At 45.0% G+C, this 11571-nt stretch overlaps 1 long non-coding RNA gene across 1 annotated transcript in view; it reads right to left on the reverse strand.

Annotated features, from left to right (window-relative positions):
* Positions 1-10988, reverse strand: part of LOC115153228 (uncharacterized) — a 34530-nt gene extending 23542 nt beyond the window's left edge. The window contains exon 1 of the long non-coding RNA XR_003867664.1: positions 10883-10988. This is a non-coding gene — a long non-coding RNA (uncharacterized LOC115153228). The remainder of the gene's footprint in view (positions 1-10882) is intronic.
* Between the last annotated feature and the right edge of the window lie 583 nt (positions 10989-11571).

An 11571-nucleotide genomic window follows, 5' to 3' on the forward strand; every position in this document is an offset into this window, starting at 1 on the left:
TTTTCTAATAGTAAATCGGAGTTTGGTGAAGGCTAAACTTGCTGGGTGTCTAAATAGCTAGCCCTGTGATGCCAGGCTATCTACTTAGAATATTGAAAATGTGCTTTCACCAAAAAGCTATTTTAAAATCGGACATATAGAGGAGTTCTGTATCTATAATTCTTAAAATAATTGTTATGCTTTTTGTGAACGTTTATCGTGAGTAATTTAGTAAATTGTTAGTAAATTCGCCGGAAGTTTGCGGGGGGTATGCTAATTCTGAACGTCACATGCTAATGTAAAAAGCTGGTTTTTGATATAAATATGAACTTGATTGAACAAAACATGCATGTATTGTATAACATAATGTCCTAGGTGTGTCATCTGATGAAGATCATCAAAGGTTAGTGCTGCATTTAGCTGTCTTCTGGGTTTATGTGACATTATATGCTAGCTTGAAAAATAGGTGTCTGATTATTTCTGGCTGGGTACTCTGCTGACATAATCTAATGTTTTGCTTTCGTTGTAAAGCCTTTTTGAAATCGGACAGTGTGGTTAGATTAACGAGAGTCTTGTCTTTAAAATGCTGTAAAATAGTCATATGTTTGAGAAATTGAAGTAATCGCATTTCTAAGGTATTTGAATATCGCGCCACAGGATTCAACTGGCTGTTACGTAGGTGGGACGATTTGGTGCCACCTACCCTAGAGAGGTTAACGACTCATGGTGTAATCATAACAACATACAGGAACTCAAGTCCTTCTGCTCACCCGATCTAGAATTCCTTACAATTAAGTGCAGGCCATTTTACCTACCTAGAGAATTCTCGTCAGTTATAGACACCTGTGAAGATTCCCCCTCAAAAAGACACCAAGACAGACATCAAGGAACTTCACTTACCTATATGCAAACTGCAAACCATACATCTTGAGGCTGAATTTATTGAAGCTGGGGTTTTAACAAAGCAAATTTGAGAAAAAGTCGACTTAAATTCCTACAGCATATTGATTGCGCTACGCTCATGCGCAACACACTCGACCACTGCTACTCTAAATTCTGTGATGCATACAAAGCCTTCCCCCGCCCTACCATTGGCAAATCCGGCCATCCTGCTCCTTCCGTCTTATAGGCAAAAACTCAAACAGGATGTACTAGTGATGAGAAACATTCAACGCTGGTCGGACCAATCGGAAGCCACGCTTCAAGATTGTTTTGATCACGCGGACTGGAATATGTTCCAGTCAGCCTCAGAGAACAACATCGACCTATACGCTGACTCGTGAGTGCGTTTATAAAGAGGTGCATTGGAGATGTTGTACCCACTGTGACTATTAAAACCTACCCTAACCAGAAACCGTGGATGGATGGTGGCATTCGCGCAAAACTGAAAGCGCGATCCACCGTGTTTAACCATGGAAAGAGGTCTTGGAATATGTATGAATATAAACAGAGTAGCTATTCCATCAACAAGGCAATCAAACAAGCAAAATGCCAGTACAGGGACAAGGTGGAGTCGCAATTCAACGGCTCAGATACGAGACGTATGTGGCAGGGTCTACAGGAAATCATGGACTACAAAAATAAATCCAGCCATGTCACGGGCACCAACATCACGGTTCCAGACAAACTAAACACCTTCTTTACCCGCTTTGAAGATAATACAGTGCCACCGTCGCGGCCCTCTAACAAGGACTGCGCCCCCCCCCCACCCCCTCATTCTCCATGACTGACGTGAGTAAAACATTTAAACGTGTTAACCCTCACAAGGCTGCTGGCCCAGACGGCATCCCAAGCCGCGTCCTCAAAGCATGCGCAGACCAGGATGCTGTTGTTTTTACGGACATATTTAATCGCTCCCTATCCCAGTCTGCTGTCCCAACATGCTTCAAGACGGCCACCATTGTTCCTCTACTCAAGAAGGCAAAGATAACTGAACTAAATGACTACCGCCCCATAGCACTCACTTCTGTCATCATGAAGTGCTTTTACAGACTATTCAAGGATCATATCACCTCCACCTTACTGGCCATCCTAGACCCACTTCAGTTTGCATACCGCCCCAAAAGGTCCACAGACGACGCAATAGCCATCACACTGCATACTGCCCTATCCCATCTGGACAAAAGGAATACCTATGTAGGAATGCTGTTCATTGACTACAGCTCAGCATTCAACACCATAGTACCCTCCAAGCTCATCATCAAGCTGGAGGCCTTGGGTCTCAACCCCGCCCTGTGCAATTGGGTCCTGGACTTTCTGACGGGCTGCCCCCAGGTGTTGAAGGTAAAAAACATCTCCACTTCGCTGACCCTCAACACTGGGGCCCCACAAGGGTGCGTGCTCAACCCCCTCACGTACTCCCTATTCACCCATGACTGTGTGGCCATACACGCCTCCAACTCAATGATCAAGTTTGCAGACGACACAACAGTAGTGGGAAACAGCGACGAGACAGCCTACAGGGAGGAGGTGAGGGCACACGGAATGTGGTGTCCGGAAAACTCTCACTCAACGTCAACAAAACAAAGGAGATGATCGTGGACTTCAGGAAACAGCAGAGGGAGCACCCCCTATCTACATCGAAGGGACAGCAGTGGAGAAGGTGGAAAGTTTAATGTAGACAAACTGAAATGCTCCACTCACACAGACAGTGTGGTTAAGAAGGCGCAACAGTGCCTCTTCAACCTCAGGAAGCTGAAGAAATTTGGCTTGTCACCCAAAACCCTGACAAACTTTTACAGATGCACAATCGAGAGCATCCTGTCGGGCTGTATCACCGCCTGGTACAGCAATTGCACTGCCCTCAACCACAAGGCTCTCCAGAGGGTGGTGCGGTCTGCACAATGCATCACTGGGAGCAAACTACCTGCCCTCCATGACACCTACAGCACCCGATGTCACAGAAAGGCCAAAAAGATCATCAAGGACATCAACCACCCGAGCCACTGCCTGTTCACACCGTTACCATCCAGAAGGCGAGGTCAGTACAGGTGCATCAAAGCTGGGACCGAGAGACAGCTTCTCGAAAAACAGCTTCTAGAGACTGAATAGCAGCTTCTATCTCATGTTTCTCACTACTAAACAGCAATCACTAACTCAGAGAGGCTGCTGCCTACATTTAGACCTGATCACTTTAATAAATTGATCCCTAATCACTTCATACAATGCACTCCAAATAATGCCACTTTAATAATGTTTACATATCTTACATTACTCATATCACATGTATATACTGTATTTTATACCATCTATTGCACCTTGCCTATGCCGCTTGGCCATCGCTCATTAAAATACTTACATGTGCATATTCATATTCACCCCTTTAGATTTGTGTGTATTAGGTAGTTGTTGGGGAATTGTTAGATTACTTGTTAGATATTACTGATATTTGATTTGACAAGGAGGAGGATGCACAGCGAACTGCAGACCGTACCCCCTTGTCACTGTCCTCATCACCCATGGTGAATGACCATACATTATCTCCTGAAGGGACAGTGCACCACCCTGAGGACTGTGATTAAAAAAAGAATTTGGGGCATGCTTGTTTTTATATCCACCACTCTTGACAACTGTGTGTCTGAATGTGAGGAAGGAATTATGTTTATTATGCCCACACCTGGACAATACCACACTTTCAATACCCATGAACACAGAGGAACCATGGTACCGCCATTCTGATACCCGGCCCACACCAGGTTTGGGGACTTCGGCAACAGTAACTTACCCCCAATGACCAAGCCACTTAGGAGCACTGCCACTACAGTAGATTAATAGGGAGCAGGGCCTGCTGCTAGGGTCGCAAGGTCTGCTCCTTCCCCCTTGCCGCAGAAGAATCAGCTTCCACCCCTCTCTGCTATGACCCAGCATGGCGTCTGTGCTAAGATGTCCGCCACTGCCCAGAAGCACCAAGATGGTCAAAAACTGACCTTGATGCCGCCCCCTGGCCCAGGGCAACCCATCTCTGGTATGGACCATTTCCTTCACACCTCTAGAACTGCTGAGCCGCCCTCACTAAGGTAAAGAACCCGTAGAGCTTTCATAGGTAAAGATCCCGTAGAGCTGCATCCTGTTTTTTTGTTTTTTTTTAAACAGGCCTGTAAGGACTCCATAGCCAAGCCAAACAACCTTGTTGGCAAAACTGGCTCATCTAAATAAATCCACCTGTCCCTCTTAGGAACCAGTCCCTTAGCCTGGTGCACTTTGTCAAGCTGATCCACTGAGAACCAGCACTGTTTATTCGGAAGCACCATGCTAGGATTAGCCCCCTTGTTAGCCTCTGGAGCTAAGTAACTCACCAGTTTTATGCAAATGAGCCCCATCTCCTCCATACCCTCTACATTTATGAACTCACCATAACATGGTAGAACCAGTCTGGCTGAATGAGGGGAATCCCAGGATGCCTTTAGCTCATCTGCAAAATCTTTAAACAGGGTTAAGTGACGCTTCACCACTGCAGGGACAGGAGGCCAATTCCTTCCACCAAACCTGGAGGAACCCTCCAAAGACAACCAGGGATAGTATAGCATCCCCTGAATTCAGACTCTGAACACTGCCAGAGAAACTAGAATGAGCCTCACTCGGCTGGGATTACACCATCAACTCTGACCTCCACTGTTGCTCTCTTTCGGCCTCAGACAACCCTTCCTGAGGTCACTTTACCGGAAAACCCCTCGCCAGCAGCAACAATCTTTCTCACAAAGTCCACCCAATGGAAGTTGAGCCCAGCCGGAGACAATGGTCACACAAACTGGTCCGAGCCAAAACCTGAGTGTGTTTCTACCCCAGGCAAACACGACAGTAGCTTTAATTTTCATTGTGAAATCACATGCCCTAGGGCACATTCAGATGTTCAAACTCAGTTGGTTAGCCTTTTTGAACTTACTCTTACAACTGGCTATCTTACTCAAGCAAGGCAACATTAGCTCTGCAAGCAGAGCAGAAAGTAGTTAGCTTTTAGCAAACACAAAAACAGATACCAAGTCCCAAAACTCGCAACATCTAGGGGGACAAGTACTCTCTCCCCACTAACAAACACCTAAGTCGAAGCCAAATCTCATAGTCTTTGTGTGCTTGAAAAGTTTGTAAATTGTGTGACACGTTCTTCCTTCAGGCGAGCAGAAGAGCAAAGAATTTTGTAAAAAAACTATTTGATCCATTTTAGAATAAGGCTGTAACCTAACAAAATGTGGAAAAAGCCAAGGAGTCTGAATACTTTCCGAATGCACTGTATGTGATACGTGGTTGGGATACGACTGTCATATGTGGTTGTCTCACCTGGTGATCTTAAGATGAATGCACTAGCTGTCGGTCGCTCTGGATGGGAGTGTCTGCTGAATGATTAAATTGTAATGTAAATCTAGTGCTATGTATGTATATTCATGCATATTATGTATTTTATTTGTTATGTTGTTTTCTGTTTGGACCCCAGGAAGAGTAGCCGCTGCCTCAGCAGGATCTAATTGGGGATCCTAATGAATAATAAATAATAAATCCAATGCTGAATGAAACTGAAAAGGATACACATATGAGAACAATAAAGTATGTAAGAATTATGCAAAACATAAATTATATAAATGAGACATGTAGTGAATTACGCTATTCACTGAATATACAAAACAGTAAGAACATCTGCTTTTTCCATGACATAGACTGACCAGGTGAATCCAGGTGAAAGCAATGATCCCTTATTGATAAATCCACTTTAATCGGTGTAGATGAAGGGGAAGAGACAGGTTAGGGAAGGATTTTTAAGCCTTGAGACATGGAATGTGGATTGTGTGCCATTCAGAGGGGGAACGTGCAAGACAAAATATTTCCGTGCCTTTGAACAGGGTATGATAGTAGGTGCTAAGCGCACCGGTTTGTGTGAAGAACTGCAACACTGCTGGGTTTTTCACGCTCAACAATTTCCTGTGTGTATCAAGAATGGTCCACCACCCAAAGGACATCCAATGAACTTGACACAACTGTGGGAAGAATTGGAGTCAACATGGGCCAGCCTCCCTGTAGAACGCTTTGACACCTTGTAGAGTCCATGCCCCAACAAATTGAGGTTGCTCTGAGGGCAAAGGAAAATAACCCCATACTTACTGTAAAATATGGTGGTGGATCTTTGACGCTACGGGGCTATTTTCCTTCCACTGGTCCTGGTGCACTTGTTAAGGTTAAAGGCATCATGAACTTTACCAAGTCCCAGGATATTTTAACCAAAAACCTGGTTGTCTCTGCCAGGTGGCTAAAACTTAGTCACAAAAAGTTATTGTCCAGCAAGACAATAACCCCAAGCTCACCTCAAAATCCACCCTTATGAAAAAATATTGCATTATAACTGCAGTTAGAGTGCATAACTGGAGTATGCTGCAAATACTGCATTCAAAAGAACACTGTTTTATTACTACAGTAATTTTGCAGTGTAACTGTAGGTTTTTTTTCCTGGGTTTTTTTCCAAGATGGCGTAGCAGTGCAGATGTGGTTTGTCGTCCTCTCGTTTACTTTTTGTATTTTTCGTCTTTTTTGTATATATTTAAATTTATACTTCAATCTCTTTTCCATTTTTAAATTAAATATACCTTCCGGTAACCGACCTCACTCAATGTGACACGGATCCGCTATTTTTTTGTTGTTGACCTTATAGCCAAAACCTCTATCAGGAGCTAGCCATCAGAAGCTAACCAGCTAATTAGCTACTAGCTATTTAGTCCTTGTTAGCCACTGCTAGCAGCCTTTACCCTCTGCACAGGCACCAGCCGTTTTTTAGCCTGGATAATACCTGCCAGCCTCGGACTGTTTTTCTCCACTACAACGCCGGATTCCTGCCGTAAACCCTGGACCATTACTCCTGATCATCACAGCTAGCTAGCTGCCACCGAGTGACCCAGCCACGAAGCTAGCCCTGAGCCAGGCACATCTCCCGGCTAGCAAACAAAATTACTACAACTACAATACCTCTTTCGCCATCTTCTGGCCAGGTCCCTTTGTTGACACGGCGGCCCGCTGTACCACCACGACTGGTCCGCAGACGTAATTCCATCCGACATCGGAGTGGACGCTTCTACTAGCCCCGGCCTGCTAACTTTAAACGCTGTGTCTCCCGCGTGCTAGTGTAGCAACGACTACCCCGTGGCTTCCCTGTTACAGCTATTGCTGTTCACTGGACCCTATAATCACTTGACTACATAGCTGATGCCTGCTGGACTGTTCATTAATCACGGTACTCCACTTTGTTAACTTTTGTTTATCTGTCGGCCCTAGCCCCAAACTCAGGCCCTGTGTTTAGTTAACTGACCCTCTCTGCCCATTCATCGCCATTTTACCTGTTGTTGTTGTCTTAGCTGATTAGCTGTTGTTGTCTTACCCGTTGTTGCTGTGCTAGCTCTCCCAATCAACACCTGTGATTGCTTTATGCCTCTCTCAAATGTCAATATGCCTTGTATACTATTGTTTAAGATAGTTATCATTGTTTTAGTTTACTGCGGAGCCCCTAGTCCCATTCTACATGCCTCAGATACCTCCTTTGTCCCACCTCCCACATATGCGGTGACCTCACCCACTTTAACCAGCGTGTCCAGAGATGCAACCTCTCTTATCATCACTCAGTGCCTGGGCTTACCTCCACTGTACCCGCACCCCACCATACCTGTCTGCACATTATGCCCTGAATCTATTCTACCACGCCCAGAAATCTGCTCCTTTTATTCTTTGTCCCCAACGCACTAGACGACCAGTTTTGCTAGCCTTTAGCCGTAAACTCATCCTACTCCTCCTTTGTTCCTCGGGTGATGTGGAGTTTAACCCAGGCCCTGCATGTCCCCAGGCACTCTCGTTTGTTGACTTCTGTAATCGAAAAAGCCTTGGTTTCATGCATGTTAACATCAGAAGCATCCTCCCTAAGTTTGTTATACTCACTGCTTTAGCACATTCCGCCAACCCTGATGTCCTAGCCGTGTTTGAATCCTGGCTTAGGAAGGCCACCAAAAACTACAACATTTTCCATCAAGGTAGAACTGCTAAAGGGGGAGAAGTTGCAGTCTTCTGCAGAGATAGCTTGCAAAGATCTGTCATACTTTCCAGGTCTATGCCCAAACAGTTCGAGCTTCTAATTTAAAAAATGTATCTCTCCAGAAATAAGTCTCTCACTGTTGCTGCCGCCTGTTATAGACCCCCCTCAGCTCCCAGCTGTGCCCTGGACACCATATGTAAATTGATTTCCCCCCATCTATCTTCAGAGTTCGTTCTGTTAGGTGACCTAAACTGGGATATGCTTAACACCCTAACAGTCCTACAATATAAGCTAGATCCCCTCAATCTCACACAAATTATCAAGGAAACCACCAGGTACAACCCTAAATCTGTAAACATAGGCACCCTCATAGATATTATCCTGACCAACTTGCCCTCTAAATACACCTAAGCTGTTTTCAATCAGGATCTCAGCAATCACTGGCTCATTGCCTGCATCCGCTATGGGGCCAGGGTCAAACGACCACTCATCATCACAGTCAGACGCTCCCTAAAACACTTCTGCGAGCAGGCCTTTCTAATCGACCTGGCCCGGGTATCCTGGAAGGATATTGACCTCATCCCGTCAGTCGAGGATGCCTGGTCGTTCTTTAAAAGTAATTTACTCACCATCTTAAATAAGCATGCCCCTTTCAAAAAACTTTAGAACTAAGAACAGATATAGCCCTTGGTTCACTCCAGACCAGACTGCCCTTGACCAGCACAAAAACATCCTGTGGTGGACTGCAATATCATCGAATAGTCCCCGCGATATGCAACTGTTCAGGGAAGTCAGGAACCAATACACGCAGTCAGTCAGAAGCAGAAATTTGCATCCTGTAGCTCTAACTCCAAAAAGTTCTGGGACACTGTAAAGTCCATGGAGAACAAGAGCACCTCCTCCCTGCTGCCCACTGCACTGAGGCTAGGTAACACGGTCACCACCGATAAATCCATGATATCCGAAAATTTCAACAATCATTTCTCTACGGCTGGCCATGCTTTCCTCCTGGCTACCCCAACCCCGGCCAACAGCTCGGCACCCCCCGCAGCTACTTGCACGAGCCTCTCCAGCTTCTCCTTCACCCAAATCCAGATAGCAGATGTTCTGAAAGAGCTGCAAAACCTGGACCCGTACAAATCAGCTGGGCTAGACAATCTGGACCCTCTCTTTCTAAAACTATCCATCGCCATTGTTGCAACCCCTATTACCAGTCTGTTCAACCTCTCTTTCATATCGTCCGAGATCCCTAAAGATTGGAAAGCTGCCGCGGTCATCCCCCTCTTCAAAGGGGGTGACACTCTAGACCCAAACTGTTATAGACCTATATCCATCCTGCCCTGCCTTTCTAAAGTCTTTGAAATCCAAGTTAATAAACAGATCACTGACCATTTCGAATCCCACCGTACCTTCTCCACTGTGCAATCCGGTTTCTGATCTGGTCATGGGTGCACCTCAGCCACGCTCAAGGTACTAAACGATATCACAACTGCCATCGATAAAAGACAGTACTGTGCAGCTGTCTTCATCGACCTGGCCAAGGCTGGATGCAGTCTATCACAGTGCCATCCGTTTTGTTACCAAAGCCCCTTATACCACCCACCACTGCGACCTGTATGCTCTAGTTAGCTGGCCCTCGCTACATATTCATCGCCAGACCCACTGGCTCCAGGTCATCTATAAGTCTATGCTAGGTAAAGCTCTGCCTTACCTCAGCTCACTGGTCACGATAACAACACCCACCCGTAGCATGCGCTCCAGTAGGTATATCTCACTGGTCGTCCCCAAAGCCAGCACCTGCTTTGGCCGCCTTTCCTTCCAGTTCTCTGCTGCCAGTGACTGGAACGAATTGCAAAAATCGCTGAAGCTGGAGACTTACATTTCCCTCGCTAACTTTAAATATCAGCTATCTGAGCAGCTAACCGATCGCTGCAGTTGTACATAGTCCATCTGTAAATAGCCCACCCAATCTACCTACCTCATCCCCATATTGTTTTTATTTACTTTTCTGCTCTTTTGCACACCAGTATCACTACTTGCACATCATCATCTGCTCATCTATCACTCCAGTGTTAATTTGCTAAATTGTAATTACTCCGCTACTATGGCCTATTTATTGCCTTACCTCCTCACGCCATTTGCACACACTGTATATAGACTTTCTTTTTTTCTATTGTGTTATTGACTGTACGCTTGTTTATTCCATGTGTAACTCTGTGTTGTTGTTTGCGTCGCAGTGCTTTGCTTTATCTTGGCCAGGTCGCAGTTGTAAATGAGAACTTGTTCTCAACTAGCTTACCTGGTTGAATAAAGGTGACATTTTTTTAAATAAATAAAAAATAAGTTAGAGTGCAGTATAAATGCATTTTAACTTCAGTACTGTACATTGCAGTTATTCTGCAATTACTGTGTCCAAAATACCACAATCAACTGCAGTTACTGCAGTTTCAAAATTGCAATCTCTTTTTGTAAGGGTACAAAGAAAAATTGGCCACAAAATCAACATGTTTTTAGGCAATTTGAGTCTGTGGACTTGAAACCCATTGAAAGCATGTGGTTTTAATTGAACAGGGCAGTCCTGTGTTTTTGTGAGTGTGATTCCAATTCCCACAATCCAGCTCTTCAGCATCCTCTCATTAAATGGCCTTCTGCACTGGTCTGCAGGGCCAGGGCATTATCAGTGCCCATGGTCTTCCAATGCCTCACAATTTAAACCAAGCTTCAGGATTTGAACTAGATGCGTACACAATACAACTTAACTACGTATTATAGACCCTTCAGAAGACCAAGTCCACCACCTAAATTGCTATTATAAAATACAGAAAATACAGGCTAAATGTTATACCATCAAAACGATTATGCAAATGTGCAAGGGTGCAATCATCATTGCCAAGTTTGACTTACACTGCTATTTTGGCCGGACCAATGCACCATGGCTTGGTTATGGGCTGAATCCCCGGTGAGTGCGAATGTAGAACTAATGAGTTTAAACTCATCATGTTGCCCCGAGGTTGAGGCATCTTCACTGTTCCATCGGAATCCGGACCAAGTTGCTCTGCTCTCCGCCGTCTGGAAGCTACGCTTTTGTCTCCTTCCACGGCTCCTAAAACTTGCTCCAACCTTGTTTTTTGATAATTCATGTCGTTTAAGTCTATTTTCTCTTCCAAAACAATTCATTTTATTATGTCTAGTGTTATTGATGGATACTTTATTGAGGGTGGCAGATGGAATATCTATGCGCGAGCCACTTTGATGCTGATAAAGCTCCGCAGAACTGGAAAGTTTCTCCCTGCGCAGACGTTTTTCGAATCCACGGCTGTATGATTTATTTGCAAAGGGTTGCTCGGATTTACGCACTGAAATGACCGTCCCATCACCGGAGACGCGCTCTAAATATTCCGCAACTTTCACTTCTTTACATCTGCCATTAAAGGGGTGACAACGTGGTGACTTCTCTGCAAACCTCACAACTTCACCCTCTGGTACTTTTCCAAATGGATCAAATACCACTTCAGAGAGTTCCTGAGGAGCCGGCTTGATAACAGGGAGTTGGCATGATGGAATGCACCTTATCTCCGTTTTGATCAAGTCCA

This window comes from Salmo trutta, chromosome 18 (assembly GCF_901001165.1).
Source record: "Salmo trutta chromosome 18, fSalTru1.1, whole genome shotgun sequence".
Taxonomy (NCBI): Eukaryota; Metazoa; Chordata; class Actinopteri; order Salmoniformes; family Salmonidae; genus Salmo; species Salmo trutta.